Source organism: Hyaena hyaena, unplaced genomic scaffold (genome assembly GCF_003009895.1).
Source record: "Hyaena hyaena isolate Hyena2069 unplaced genomic scaffold, ASM300989v1 scaffold_9, whole genome shotgun sequence".
NCBI lineage: Eukaryota > Metazoa > Chordata > Mammalia > Carnivora > Hyaenidae > Hyaena > Hyaena hyaena.
Window position 1 is genome coordinate 997,903 of NW_024080641.1, and position 13,192 is coordinate 1,011,094.

The following is a 13,192-nucleotide window of genomic DNA, read 5'->3' on the forward strand; positions in this document are numbered from 1 at the left end:
GGCCCTCAGGATAAAGCCCCAAACTCACGGAGCTAAGTTCGTACACAAAGATAAAACGTTGGAGCTGAGAGGAAAGGAGACAGAAGAACCAGGGAGGGGCTACTCTGTGGAAGGGTTTTTTTTTCCTAATGAATCCCTACACCCAATGTGGGGCTCGAACTCACAACCCCCCGAGATCAAGAGTCGCATGCTCTACCGATTGAGCCAGAAAAAAAGCTGGGGGAGCAGCTCCCGTTCCTGGTCGGGGTTAAGGCATCCCAAGTCTTAAGAGACAAAGGGACAAAGAGCATGTTGAATTTCACTGTGGGTCCTGACTTCAATCTTGCCTGTGTACCATCCCTCTGCGGTAAAGATTTGAATGATTCCAGTATTTTATTTTTGGTCACTGGGCTGTTGTTTCCTTGCATGTGACTCAGGGCTAGAAGTGGCTCTGAGACAGGGGCAAGCTGCCAGCCAGATAAGTGATGGGTTCAGTTCCACGACAACAAATATTTATTGAGTGCCTACTACGTGTCTGGCCTGTTCTCAGGGAGGGGTCAGCAAACTTTTTCTGTGCGGGGCCAGGCGGTAAATGCTCCGAGCTCTGAGGGCTGCGTGGTCTCGGCTGTAGATACTCAGCAGGTAAACAGCCATGGATTATATGTAAATTATATGTGTGGCTGTGTTTCCCTAAAACTTTGTTTACAGAGACAGGAGGTGGGAGGGTCTGACCTGGGGCCATAGTTTGCAGACCCCTGTTCTGGAAGCTGAAGAGGCGGAGGTCACAGAGACGTAATCCCAGCCCTCACAGCACTCAGGTATGCGTCTACTCCTACACGCAGGCAGAGGGAAACTGCTCACACCTAAGCTAGATCCTGTCTTTCCTCTGCTCGGAACACCCCACCCCCACTGGGCACCAGCCTCACTCAGTTAAAGCAAAGTCCTCACTGGGTCCCACAGGCCCCAACATCCTCTGGCCTGTGTCGCCCCTCTTTGACCTCATCTCCTGCCATCTCCCTATTTCATACTTTGCTCCAGCCGCGCTGGCCTCCTTGACGCTTCTCAAATATACCAGACTCAGCCCTGCCCCAGGACCTTGGCACATGTCATTCTGTCTACTGTAGTGCTTTTCTCCTAGGTGACCATTTGGCTGCCTCATCTCTTTCTAGTCTCTGTTCAGTTATCGCCTTTTCCATGAGGGCTTTTCTGAGCATGTTTTCCCCTGGACTTTTGATACCTGTCATCTAGTCACTTAGTCACTTTTTTTTTTTTTTTAACCACAGCACTCAGCATCCTCTAACATGCCAGTAGTTTACTTATTCCACTCATTATAGTCTGATGCCCCCAACTAAAATGTGAGCTCCATGCTGGCAGGGAGTTCTGTCTGTCTTCTCCCCTGCTATGTTCCCAGAGCCTATAAAAGAGCCTGGCACACAGGAGATACTCAAAAAATTCTCGCTGAAGAAATGAATGTGTCCTGGTGGTAGACACAGACCAAACAAGGGAACACGTAATTAAAGAGCACATTGGCAAACGGGGTAAGTGCCGCGAGGAAAAATGTAAAGAGGAGACTGGGCGGCTCAGTCGGTTAAGCAGCGGACTCTTGATTTCAGCTCAGGTCATGATCTCACGGTTTGTGAGATCCAGCCCCGCATTGGGCTTGCACTGACAGCACAAAGCCTGCTTTGGATTCTCTTTCCTCTCTTTCTCTGCCCTTCCCCTGCTCATGCTCTCTCTCTCTCTCTCTCTCTCAAAATAAATAACTAAACTTAAAAAAAAAGAATTGCACCTTAAAAAAAGAAAAGTAGTGGTGCCTGAGTGGCTCAGTCGGTTAAGGGACCGACTTCAGCTCAGGTCATGATCTCACAGCTCGTGAGTTCAAGTCCCACGTCCGGCTCTGTGCTGACAGCTCAGAGCTTGAAACCTGCTTCGGATTCTGTGTCTCCCTCTCTCTCTGCCCCTCCCCTGCTCATGCTCCGTCTCTCAAAAATAAATAAAAATGGGGGCGCCTGGGTGGCTTAGTCGGTTAAGCGTCTGACTTTCGCTTAGGTCATGATCTCGCGGTTTGTGGGTTCGAGCCCCGCGTCGGGCTCTGTGCTGACTGCCAGCTCAGAACCTGGAGCCTATTTCAGTCTGTGACACCCTCTCTCTCTGACCCTCCCCTGCTCACGCTGTCTCTCTCTCTCTCTCCTAGAAATAAATAAAAATATTTAAAAAAATAAATAAATAAATAAATAAAAATGTTTAAATATTTTTTAAAAATAGGAAAACAAAAGGAGGGGAAGAGAGGGCTGAAGCTTGGGTGTGATTTTATTTTTTATTTTTATTTTTATTTTTTTTAAATATTTTTATTTATTTCTAGGAGAGAGAGAGAGACAGCGTGAGCAGGGGAGGGTCAGAGAGAGAGGGAGTCACAGACTGAAACAGGCTCCAGGCTCTGAGCTGGCAGTCAGCACAGAGCCCGACGCGGGGCTAGAACCCACGAACCGCGAGATCATGACCCAAGCGAAAGTCGGACGCTTAACCGACTAAGCCACCCAGGCGCCCCTTGGGTGTGATTTTAGAAAGGGATCAGGGAAGTCCTCTTGAGGAGGGGACGTGGAGTAGAAGGAGGGTATGACGGCTGGTACTGAGTAAATGAATGAATGGAGGGATGTGTTACTGATGGCATAAGTAAACAACTGGATGAGCGGATAAGTAAATGGCTGGATGGGGAAATGGATGACTGTCTGAATGGAGGGATAAATGAATGAATGAAGTATATATACACAGATAAATAAGTGGGCAGATGGATGGAAGAATCAATTAAGGCATATAAAGGGATCAAAAGATGAATGAATGGATACATGGATAAATGGTCTTTCGCACCCCTGTACCTTTGCGTGTGCCGTACCTTCTGCTTTTATTCCCTCTCTCCCTCTCGCCACCCCAAGAACTCCAGGCCAACCTCCTAAGGTCCAGTGTGTGCTGGGTGTATAAAAGTCTCCCTCCACCCCCAGGCTATGCCCAGCCACCATTTCCTCACCCTCGTATTGATGCTCTGATTGCACCAGATTGGAACAATCTGTCAGTGGGTTCCTTCAGAGGACAAGTCTTGGGTCTGACTAACATCCCTAATACCGGTAGCTCCACAAAGGTCAGGGTCAGACTCACTGGGTCCCTGGGATTTCCCAGCACAGGATCTAGAACACAGGATGCCTCAGTGAAAGGTTATTGACTAAGAAGATGAAGGGATGTATGACCTTTAGCACCTGGTGAGCTTCTACTCATACTTCAAAACCCAACTCAAAAGTTCCCTCCTCTGAGAAGACTTCTCTGACTCCTCCTGGCTGGCCAGGTAATAACTGTTAATATTTTTATGATACCTTTGTATATGATATGCCTTTGTATCCTAGGCATCCTAAGTTCCCAATTATCCATGTATGTTGTCTCATTTAACTCCCAACAAGTATCTAGAGTCAGATTCTATTGCTTATAAATGAGAGATACTTCTCTAACGAGTAGAATACAGCCCAAGTGATGGGATGTCACTCTCACGATGAGGTTATAAAAAGATGGACTCTTATCTCTTGCTAGCTGACCCTCGTGGTGGTCTTGAAAAAGCAAGATGCCACATTGAAGGTCATGTGGCAAGGAAGTGAGGCTGGCCTCTAGCCAACAGCCTGCAAGAGACTGAACCCTGTGGACAAGTGTGAGAGTGAGCTGAGACACTGACCGGATCCAGCGGAGCCCTAGGATGAGACCACACCCCAGTCACACTTCAGCTGTGGTTTTGTGGGAGCCCGGAAGCAGAGGGTCACTACAGCTATTTTTAAAACATTATTTTCTTTTCAAAGTAAAACTCCTTTTTTTTTTCTTTCTTTTTAAGGAGGCTTCACGCCTAGCATGGAGCCCAAAGTGGGGCTTGAACTCATGACCCTGAGATCAAGATCTGAGCTGAGATCAAGAGTCAGATGCTTGTGGTGCTTGTGTGGCTCAGTCGGTTGAGCGTCCATCTGTTGCTTTTGGCTCCAGTCATGATCTCACGGTTCGTGAGATCGAGCCCCTTGTCAGGCTCTGTGCTGACAGTGTGGAGCCTGCTTGGGATTCGCTCTCTCCCTCTCTCTCTGCCCCTCTCCTGCTCATGCTCTCTCTCTGTCTCTCAAAATAAATAAATAAACTTAAAACAATTGTTGGCGTTTCCTGCCCTCCAGAACTATGAGATCCTAAATGTGTGGTTTTAAGTCATCAGGTTTTCCCTGTTTGGAGATGACTATTCACTGATGGAGCACCAATACAGGTTTGCCAATTAGGCACAGAGAGGTGAAGAAACTTGTCCCTGATCACACAGCTAGAAAGGAACAGAGCTGGGATTTGAACCTAGGCAGTCTGACTCAAAAGTTCCCGCACTTGACCACACTGCTCCGATGCCTTTGAAGCCCATCCCACTCGCAGGAACATTCTAGGCACCTCCAACCTTTCCAAATGTGCATAGCCCTCTTCTGTGGCCCACCTTATCTGCCTAGAACTCACATATTCACTGTCGGATCAGGGATACAGAGTGAATCAGGGATACGGAGTGAATTCCAGAACCTCCTTCTCCCACCCTGGGGCCCCCTAGCTCTGCCCCTCCTCTCTGTGCCCTGACACCTGTGAGTCATGCTTGTGTGGGGCTGCCACTGCCCTGCCCACCCAGGTGGGGGCTCCGGAAGGCCAGGGCTGGGTCTGATTTGGCATCCTGTCCCTGCACCCCCTGCCATGGGGCCAGATGTGCTGGCGTCTGCGATACGTTTTGTACTTTACCAAGTATTTATACTCTTTGGAAGAGGCTGCTAATTATAGCTGTCCTTTATGGGGAGCTGTGTGCACTGGCTCCGGTTTAAATATTTTATACACATGAGCGCATCCAGATCACACATCGGTCCTAGGAGGCCGACTCAGTTGATGGCCCCGTGTGACAGATGAAGGAATCATGGCTGGGGGAATTCAAGGTGTCACTCCAGGCGACACAGCCAGGGAACGGGGACCCTCTCATCCACCCCTATTCTGTTCCCGAGCAGACCCACCCCCCAAGGAGCCCATCATGGTTACTTTGGGGTCAACAGTGTCCAGTCTTCACCTGGGCAGCTTGCTCAGAAGGCGGGTGCCCCGGCCCCACCCCAGAGGCCCCAGCTGAGTGGACCTGGGTGGGGCCTGGGAATCTGCATTTTTACAAGTTCCCAGGTGATCGCGTGGTCGGTGGATCTAGATCATACACCAAAGCACCTGACGTCGCCCTTGATTCCTCTTTTCTCCTTACCTCCTACATCAAGGCTGTCTGCAAATATTGCCAGCTTGGTCTTCTAAAAGGTTCCAGAGTCTGACCCCTGGCTGCCACCACTCTGGTCTAATTAGCGATCGTCTCCTGCCTAGACTACTGGGGTCACTTCTTCTCTGGTCTCCCTGCTTCAGTTCCTTCAGTCAGTCTATTCCCCATATCAGCTCATGTCCCTTCTCTCCTCAGAGCCCTTCTGTGGTTCCTAATTCATTCTGAATAAAAACAAAGTCCTTACCATGACCGCAAGTCCCAGCAGGGTATGCCCCTCCCTTGGAGGTCCCCTCCTTGACCTCACCTCCCACCCTCCGCCCCTCACCCACTCTGCTCCATCCATATCTCCTGGCTGTTCCTTGAACACACCTGGCGCACCTCAGGACCTTTGCACGAGCCGTCTCCCTCCCAGAATCCCCATGGCTTGCTCCCTCTATTCATTCGACTCTTTGCTTAAATGTCAGCTTGGCGATGAGGCCTTCTCTGACTATTCTGTTTCCTAGCATACCAGCCCTCAGGTAGCCCCGGTCTCCTCCACCTGCTCTCCTGTTTGTTTCCCTTTTTACTTTTTACCTTCTAACATATTATTTCATTTACTTATTTGCCATGTTTGTTATTTATTGTCTGTGTCTCTTTGACTACAGAACATCAGCCTATAGAGGGCGGGGCCTCTGCATCCTTTACTGCTCTGTCCCCAGCTCCTAACGCTTGCACGCTTGCACGCAGTGAGTGCTCCGGAAATATCTGTTGCTTTACTGAAATAAACGCTTTAAGAAATTCTGCTTGAGGGGCACCTGGGTGGCTTAGTCAGTTAAGCGTCCGACTTTCACTTAGGTCATGATCTCGCGGTTCGTGGGTTCAGGCCCCACGTCGGGCTCTGTGCTGACTGCCAGCTCAGAGCCTGGAGCCTGTTTCGGAGTCTGTGTCTCCCTCTCTCTCTGACCCTCCCCTGCTCATGCTGTCTCTCTCTCTCTCTCCTAGAAATAAATAAAAATATTAAAAATTTAAAAAAATAAAAAAAAAAAAGAAATTCTGCTTGAGAGGCCCCTGGCTAGCTCCGTCAGAAGAGCACACAATTGTTGATCTCAGAGTCCTGAGTTTGAGCCCCACAGCGGGTTAGAGATTACTAAAAATAAATAAATAAGCTTAAAAAGAAAAAGAAACTCTGCTCAAGCTGGTAAGACAATAGGGAAATTTTACTTCCTGGTTACTTTTTTATATGCCGCTTACGTTTTCAATAATCATTACCTTATAACGAGGAGGGGAGAAAAGGCCACTGAAAGCTAATTTTCAAACATTATTTTCTTTTCCGATGAAAACAATTTTAATTCTGCATGGTGGAAAAAATTCGATATGAGGGTAATATTGCCCTTGACCATCACCTTCCTTTTCATTTCCCCTTCCAGATGGGCCCCTCACAAAAGTGTGTGTACTTTTCCAAAAACATGCACCATTCATTGACCTCAGGGATCCACTGCCTGTGTTTGTAAATAAAGTTTTATTGACACAGAGCCTGGCTAGTTGGTTTATGCATCATCTAAGGCTGCTTTCCCACAACCAGGGCAGAGCTCAGGAGTGAGGACAGACATTGTATGATGCTTGAAGCTGTAAATATTTACTATTTGAGACTTTACAGAAAAAGTTTGTCAACCTCTGATTTATTTATTTAAAAATATTTTTTAAGTTTATTTATTTATTTGAAAGAGACAGAGACTGCGTGAGTGGGGGAGAGGCAGAGAGAGAGAGAGAATCCCAAGCCATCCCTGCCCAATGTGGGGCTTGAACTCACAAAACCGTGAGATTATGACCTGAGCCAAAACCAAGAGTAGAATGCTTAACTGACTGAGCCACCCAGGTGCCCCAGCCAATCCCTGATTTAGATGAAAGATAGATAGATGATAGATAGATAGATAGATAGATAGATAGATAGACTGAAAAATATTCCTATGATTTCCTGTGTTTAGGAAATAGGAAAATACTTGATATATTGACCTTACTTTTCTTGCTTAGCAATATGTCCTAGAGAACTTTCTGGACCCCCTACATTTAAATTCACTTGAATCTTTTTCACATCTGCATAACATTCCAACATCAATCTGTAGTAACTTGGACCCTCCCTTATTGTTGTGGCTTTTGGTGGTTTTCCTTTGTCACCTTTGCAAATGACAACCCAGCAAACATCGAGCATCGAACATCGTTCTTCCTACTTCCTCATGCACCACACGTACAGATATTGCTGAGTCAGAGTATAAAGCAGTTAGTATAAAGCAATAAATGTTGCCAGACTGCCACCCACAACATGCCAGTTTCCTTTTTAGGAAAGAAATGAAAAAGAAACCAATTCAAGTCAAGTATTTATTACATGGCTATTCTGTGAATAGTTCAACTCGGTGCGGGGGGAGGGGAGGGTCACCTGTACTTTCCTGATCCCAGAACACACCGTTGGACTTTCTCAGCTCTTCACCCTTGCCTGCCTGGTGGAATGCAGCCAGGGCCTCGAGGTCCACCCTCAGTGATCGGGAGGAATTTTGTGACCTTAACTGTGCACTTAGGCTGTGTCCCAGCAATCACACTTCCAAGCACCCACAGGAGGGCATCCACAGGTGACATGCGGGGACGTGTCCAAAGATGCCCACAGCAGCCCTGCGGGTGCCAGTGGGAACAGAGGCAATCGTGCAGTCCCTGTTACTCCGGGAGTGAACATGTAAAGGTAAAAGGGAGCGGATCCCCCCCAAGAGTATTCTAGAAGCAATAAATCCAAGTTCTATATGGAAACGGGGGAAGATCCTAACAGCATAATGTTGAGCAGCAAAGGTAAGAGACAAAACTGGCTCCTGCAGCACAATTTAAAAGACAAAATGTATCTTTTGTATCACTTTAGCAGATAGAGTTACACAAAGCAGATTGGTCCACAAGTGTTCGAATCCTGGAGGAGGCATGAATTTAAAAGGTGCTGGGTTTGTCCAGGAGTGGGGCGGGGGGATCAAGGGCAAAAAATCAGAAAGGCAAAATGGGAATATGGATAAAGGATAGGGAGACAAGAGCTGAAAATATACGTCGCATCTCTAGGCGCCCAGCTCCGCCCCCCTGCGAGCATCCATCTCAGGGGGCCACCCCTTCTCGGAAGCCCTCCAGTCTTCCCCAGCCAGAAACAGACAGTTCTCACCAGTGACTTCTGCCGCCACCAGGAAAGCACACATTTCCCCAGATTGAGACTCTGGCTGTGACCACCTCCCCCACCACAGCCGGGGAGGTTTGAGGGCAGGAAACCAAGCCCGTGCCTCGATTGTCCTAATCCGCAAGAAGGTGGATCATGATTCGGATGATGACAAGAGTATCCCACACACAGAATTGTTGGAGGGTTAAATTGATCCCCGCCCTGCACTTAGCACAGTGTTCTGGTGCTTTGCAAACACTCGATAAAATTTTTCCAGCTATTATTAGCATTCTTAACATCACTATTATGGAGGTTGGCTTGCAGACATTGGGAAAGGCCTCCCCCCATGCCTCCTTTTCCAGGAAGGCTTCCAGGATTTCTCATAAAGAGCTCTGCCCAGGCCTGCGGCCCCTCGTCTTCCCCAGGGGTGGGCGTTGCCTGCTCACCTGCTGGTCTCCCCGACTGGCCCCGGAACTCCTCAAGGGCAGGGACCTGAATCGGTTCCCCTTCGGGTCCTCAGAGCCCAGCATAGCAGCCAGTGTCCCTCGGGCGTCGGAACCGTCTGCCCACCTGAATGGAAGGCAGGCTGGGAGGGCAGATAAGGCAAGTGTATAATTAACGAATATATGGCAGGCTGTATATGTTAACACCCTGGCGACAGGGGAGAAACCGTGAACGCTGAGAGTCCCAATCTGCTTTCAGCCCACCTCCCGCCTCCTCCCCAACCAGTCCCCTCCATGCTGCCTGCATCCTGGCCTTCTGGTTGGCACACCTGGCCCAAGACCCACCTCTGAGCCTCCGCCTGAGCCCAGGCGGGGCCCTCACCTTGGGATGTCCTTCCTGCCCCATCCTGCGTGTGCGCCGTGACAGGCAATGCTTTGGCTAAGGCTTGCGAGCCTGCCTTCCCGTCCCTTCCCGTTCTTACCTCTGCCATCTAATAAACCTCACAAGCGTTTCCTCAGTGTGGTGGTGGTGGTTTTTAAAGCCAGGAGTCATGAAGTATAATCTATACGCACATGTGTAATTATATCATGGACACATGTATCATTTTTCCAAGCCAGGCAGAGTTCACCCTTTCCAGCACCCAGTTCGAAAGGTTCTGACCGAGTCAGACAGACAATCCAGATACAGGACAGAGCCATCACCCCAGACATTCTCTCGCGACCTTTGTCCTGTGGCTGAGGTCTGCGCGCAGCGCGGCACCCACTGTGACAACACATTCGTGTCTTGCTCAATAAAAACAAAACCAGGGGCTCCTGGGAGGCTCAGTCGGTTAAGAGTCCAACTCTTGATGTCGGCTCAGGTCACGATCTCGCGGTGTGAGGGTCGCAGCCCCACAACAGGCTGTGCACCGACTGTGCTTGCCTGGGATTCTCTCTACCTCCCTGTGCCCCTCCCCCGCTCACTTGCCCCTCCCCCCAAGAATAAATAAATTAACCTAAAAAATAATAAAAATAAAAACAAACCCAAAAAGCAGCTCCACAGAATTCCACAGCACGGATATATCAGAGTTTATTTCAATCAGTCAGTGGTTGACGGGTCGACGGGCTCTCACAGTGTTTCCAGTGTTTCATAAACAAGGAAATAAGAGGAAAAATGAATGTTCGCAGAAGCCTTCTTGCGAACACAGAGCAGTTGTCTTTCCCGAGGGCCGATGCCAGTAAGACGGCCGGACCTCAGGGCGGGCGCGACCTAGCCTCGTAGTTTATTCTGAAGTGTTCCAGGCACATGAAAATGTGGGGAGAAGGACACCATGCTCATGGCCACCGGCTACATTCTCCAATTGTCATTTGCTGTGTTTATTTTATTACAGGTGTATCCATGCGGTCTTCCCTCTAGCTCAGTGGTTCTGATCCAGGGACAAATTTACCCCCCAGGAGACATTCTGCAATGTCTAGAAACAGACTTTTTTTTTTTTAATGTTTGTTTACTTACTTTGAGTGGGAGAGGAGCAGAGAGAGGAGAGAGAGAATCGCAAGCGGGCTCTGTGCTGTCAGCGTGGAGCCCGATGTAGGGCTGAAAATGCACCAACTGTGAGATCGTGAGCTGAGCCAGAACCTCAAGGCAGATGCTTAACTGAGTGAGCCACCCAGGCGCCTCTTTACACCAGTCTTTTTACCGGCACATGTTTTCATTTCTCTTGAGTAAATAGCTAAGAGGGAAATTTCTTAGTCATGGAGTAGGTGTGGGTTTTAATTAATTAGTTAATTATTAAGTATTTTTTAAGTTTATTTATTTTGAGAGAGAATGTGAGCAGGGGAAAGGCAGAGAAAGAGAGAGAGAGAGCGAGAGAGAGAATCCCAATCAGGCTCCGCGCTATCAGTGCAGAGCCCGAAGTGGGGCTCGAACCCACAAACCATGAGATCATGTCCTGAGCTGAAGGAGTCAGACGTTTAAATGACTGAGCCACCCAGGGGCCCCAATGTGTGGGTTTAATTTATAAGAAAATGCCACACCTTTTCCCAAGGGGGGTGAACTAGCTTGCAACTACTTTTGTAACAAATTCTCACAAACTCAGTGGCTTAAAACAGATTTATTACCTTCTAGATGTGGAGGCCAGATGTCCGAGGTGGGTTTTACAGGGCTAAACTCAAGGTGTCATCAGACCCACGCCCCCTTCCGGGGGGCTCTGAAGGAACACTGATTTCCAGCCCCTTCCAGCGAGGCTGCTTTTACTCTGTGGCTGGACGGCTGATCACTCCACTCTCTGCTGCCGGCACATTTCCCTCTCACACTGTGACCTGCCCGCCGCCCTTTTATCTCTTGTAAGGATCCTTGTGATGAAACCCAAGGTCATACCCAAGATGAGATGGAGGATAACTTCCCCAACTCGGGATTCTTATTTAATCACATTGCCAAAGTCCCTTTTGCCATGTAAGGAGATGTTCACAGGTTCTGGGGATTAGGACGTGGACATCTTTCTTATTAGATGATGATTATTATTATTAAATGTTATTATATGATTAGATATAATTGTGATTAGATTAGATGCCTACCTTTTTTTTAAATTTTTTTTAATGTTTTTATTTATTTCTAGGAGAGAGAGAGAGTGTGTGAGCAGGGGAGGGTCAGAGAGAGAGGGAAACAAAAACAGAAAAAGGCTCCAGGCTCTGAGCTGGCTGTCAGCACAGAGCCCGACGCGGGGCTCAAACCCACGAACAGAGAGATCATGACCTAAGAGAAAGTCGGACGCTTAACCGACTAAGCCACCCAGGCGCCCCGATGCCTACCTTTTTTTAATTTATAGATTTTTTATAGAAAGCGTGCATGAGCAGGGGGAGGGGCAGAGGGAGAGAATTTGTTTTAAGTTTATTTATTTTTGAAAGAGAGCTAGAGAGCATATGCATGAATGGGAGAGGGGCGGAGAGCGAGTGAGCGAGCTAGCGAGAGAGAGAGAGAGAGAGAGAGAGAGAGAGAATCCCAAGCAGGCTAAGCAGGCTCACTGTCAGCAAAGAACCAGGCTCAGGGCTTGAACTCACAAACCCATGAGATCATGACCTGAGCTGAAATCAAGAGTCAGAGGCTTAACTGACTGAGCCCCCTGGGGTGCCCGCACACCTACTTTTTATATTCCCACCGACAGCCTTTGGGAGTCCTGGCTGTTCTGCACCCTTGTGACATTCAACCCTCACAGTCGCCGCTCTGGTGGGTGTTATATCTCCTAGTTTCATTTTGCACGTCCCTGACGCCTAACGGGCATTTCCTTCATGTGTTTATCGGCCCCTTGTATTTCCTCCTTAGTGAAGTGTCTGTTCAGGTCTTTGGCCCGTATTTGAATCGGGTCGTTTATCTTTTTGTCACAGGGTCCCGGAAGGGATGTGTGCCTCTTTTCATTTGACTCATTCAATTTGCACTCCCGATACCCACAGAGGAAGTTCCCAATTTACCCCTTTTCTGTTCCTCTCTCTCCCCCTTCAGCCAGGACTTCCCTGCCACCTTGGCAATCCCCGAGGCTGTGTGGCTTTGGGGGAAACGGCAGATTTTTATACTCCCTGAGAGCAGGCTTAGTTTTAGGACCACGCTGTCCAACATGGTAGCCACCAGTCACAGGAATCTGTTTGAATGTGAATGAATGAAAATTGGGGCGTCTGGGTGGCTCAGTCTGTTAAGCAGCTGACTTGGCTCAGGTCATGATCTCACAGTGTATGGGTTCGAGCCCCATGTTGGGGGGCTGTCAGCACAGATGCTAACAGCTAGGAGCCCAGGGCCTGCTTCGGATTCTGTGTCTCCCTTGCTCTCTGCCCCTCCCCCCTCCCTCCCTCTCTCTCTCTCTCTCTCTCTCTAAACATGAAAAAGATTTTTAAATGAATGAAAATTAAATACGATTGGAAATTCAGTTCCTGGGACGCCTGGCTGGCTCCGTGGGGAGAACATGTGACTCTTGATCTCAGAGTCATGAGTTCGAACCCCACGTTGGGGTAGAGATTACTTTAAAAAAAGTTCCTCAGTCTTGCTAGCTATATTTCAAATATTCAGTAGCCACATAAATCTGTGAGCTACCATTTCCACAGCACAGATATGCAATATTTCCATCATCACGGAAAGTTCTAGAAATGTCTACAGGGAAACCAACCAGTCTCTTGCAGAAACAACTGCATTTCCTAAGATTACACAGAGGTACCGTGCCAGACCAGACGACTGCCTTCCCGTTGCGGGTGCGGAAAGGCAGAAATAAAGAAGCAGCAAAATGAGAAGAAAAACATCCAGCCATAATAATAATTGTCTGGCACTTCGTAGCTACTCATTATGTTAAAAAAAAGTCCACACAT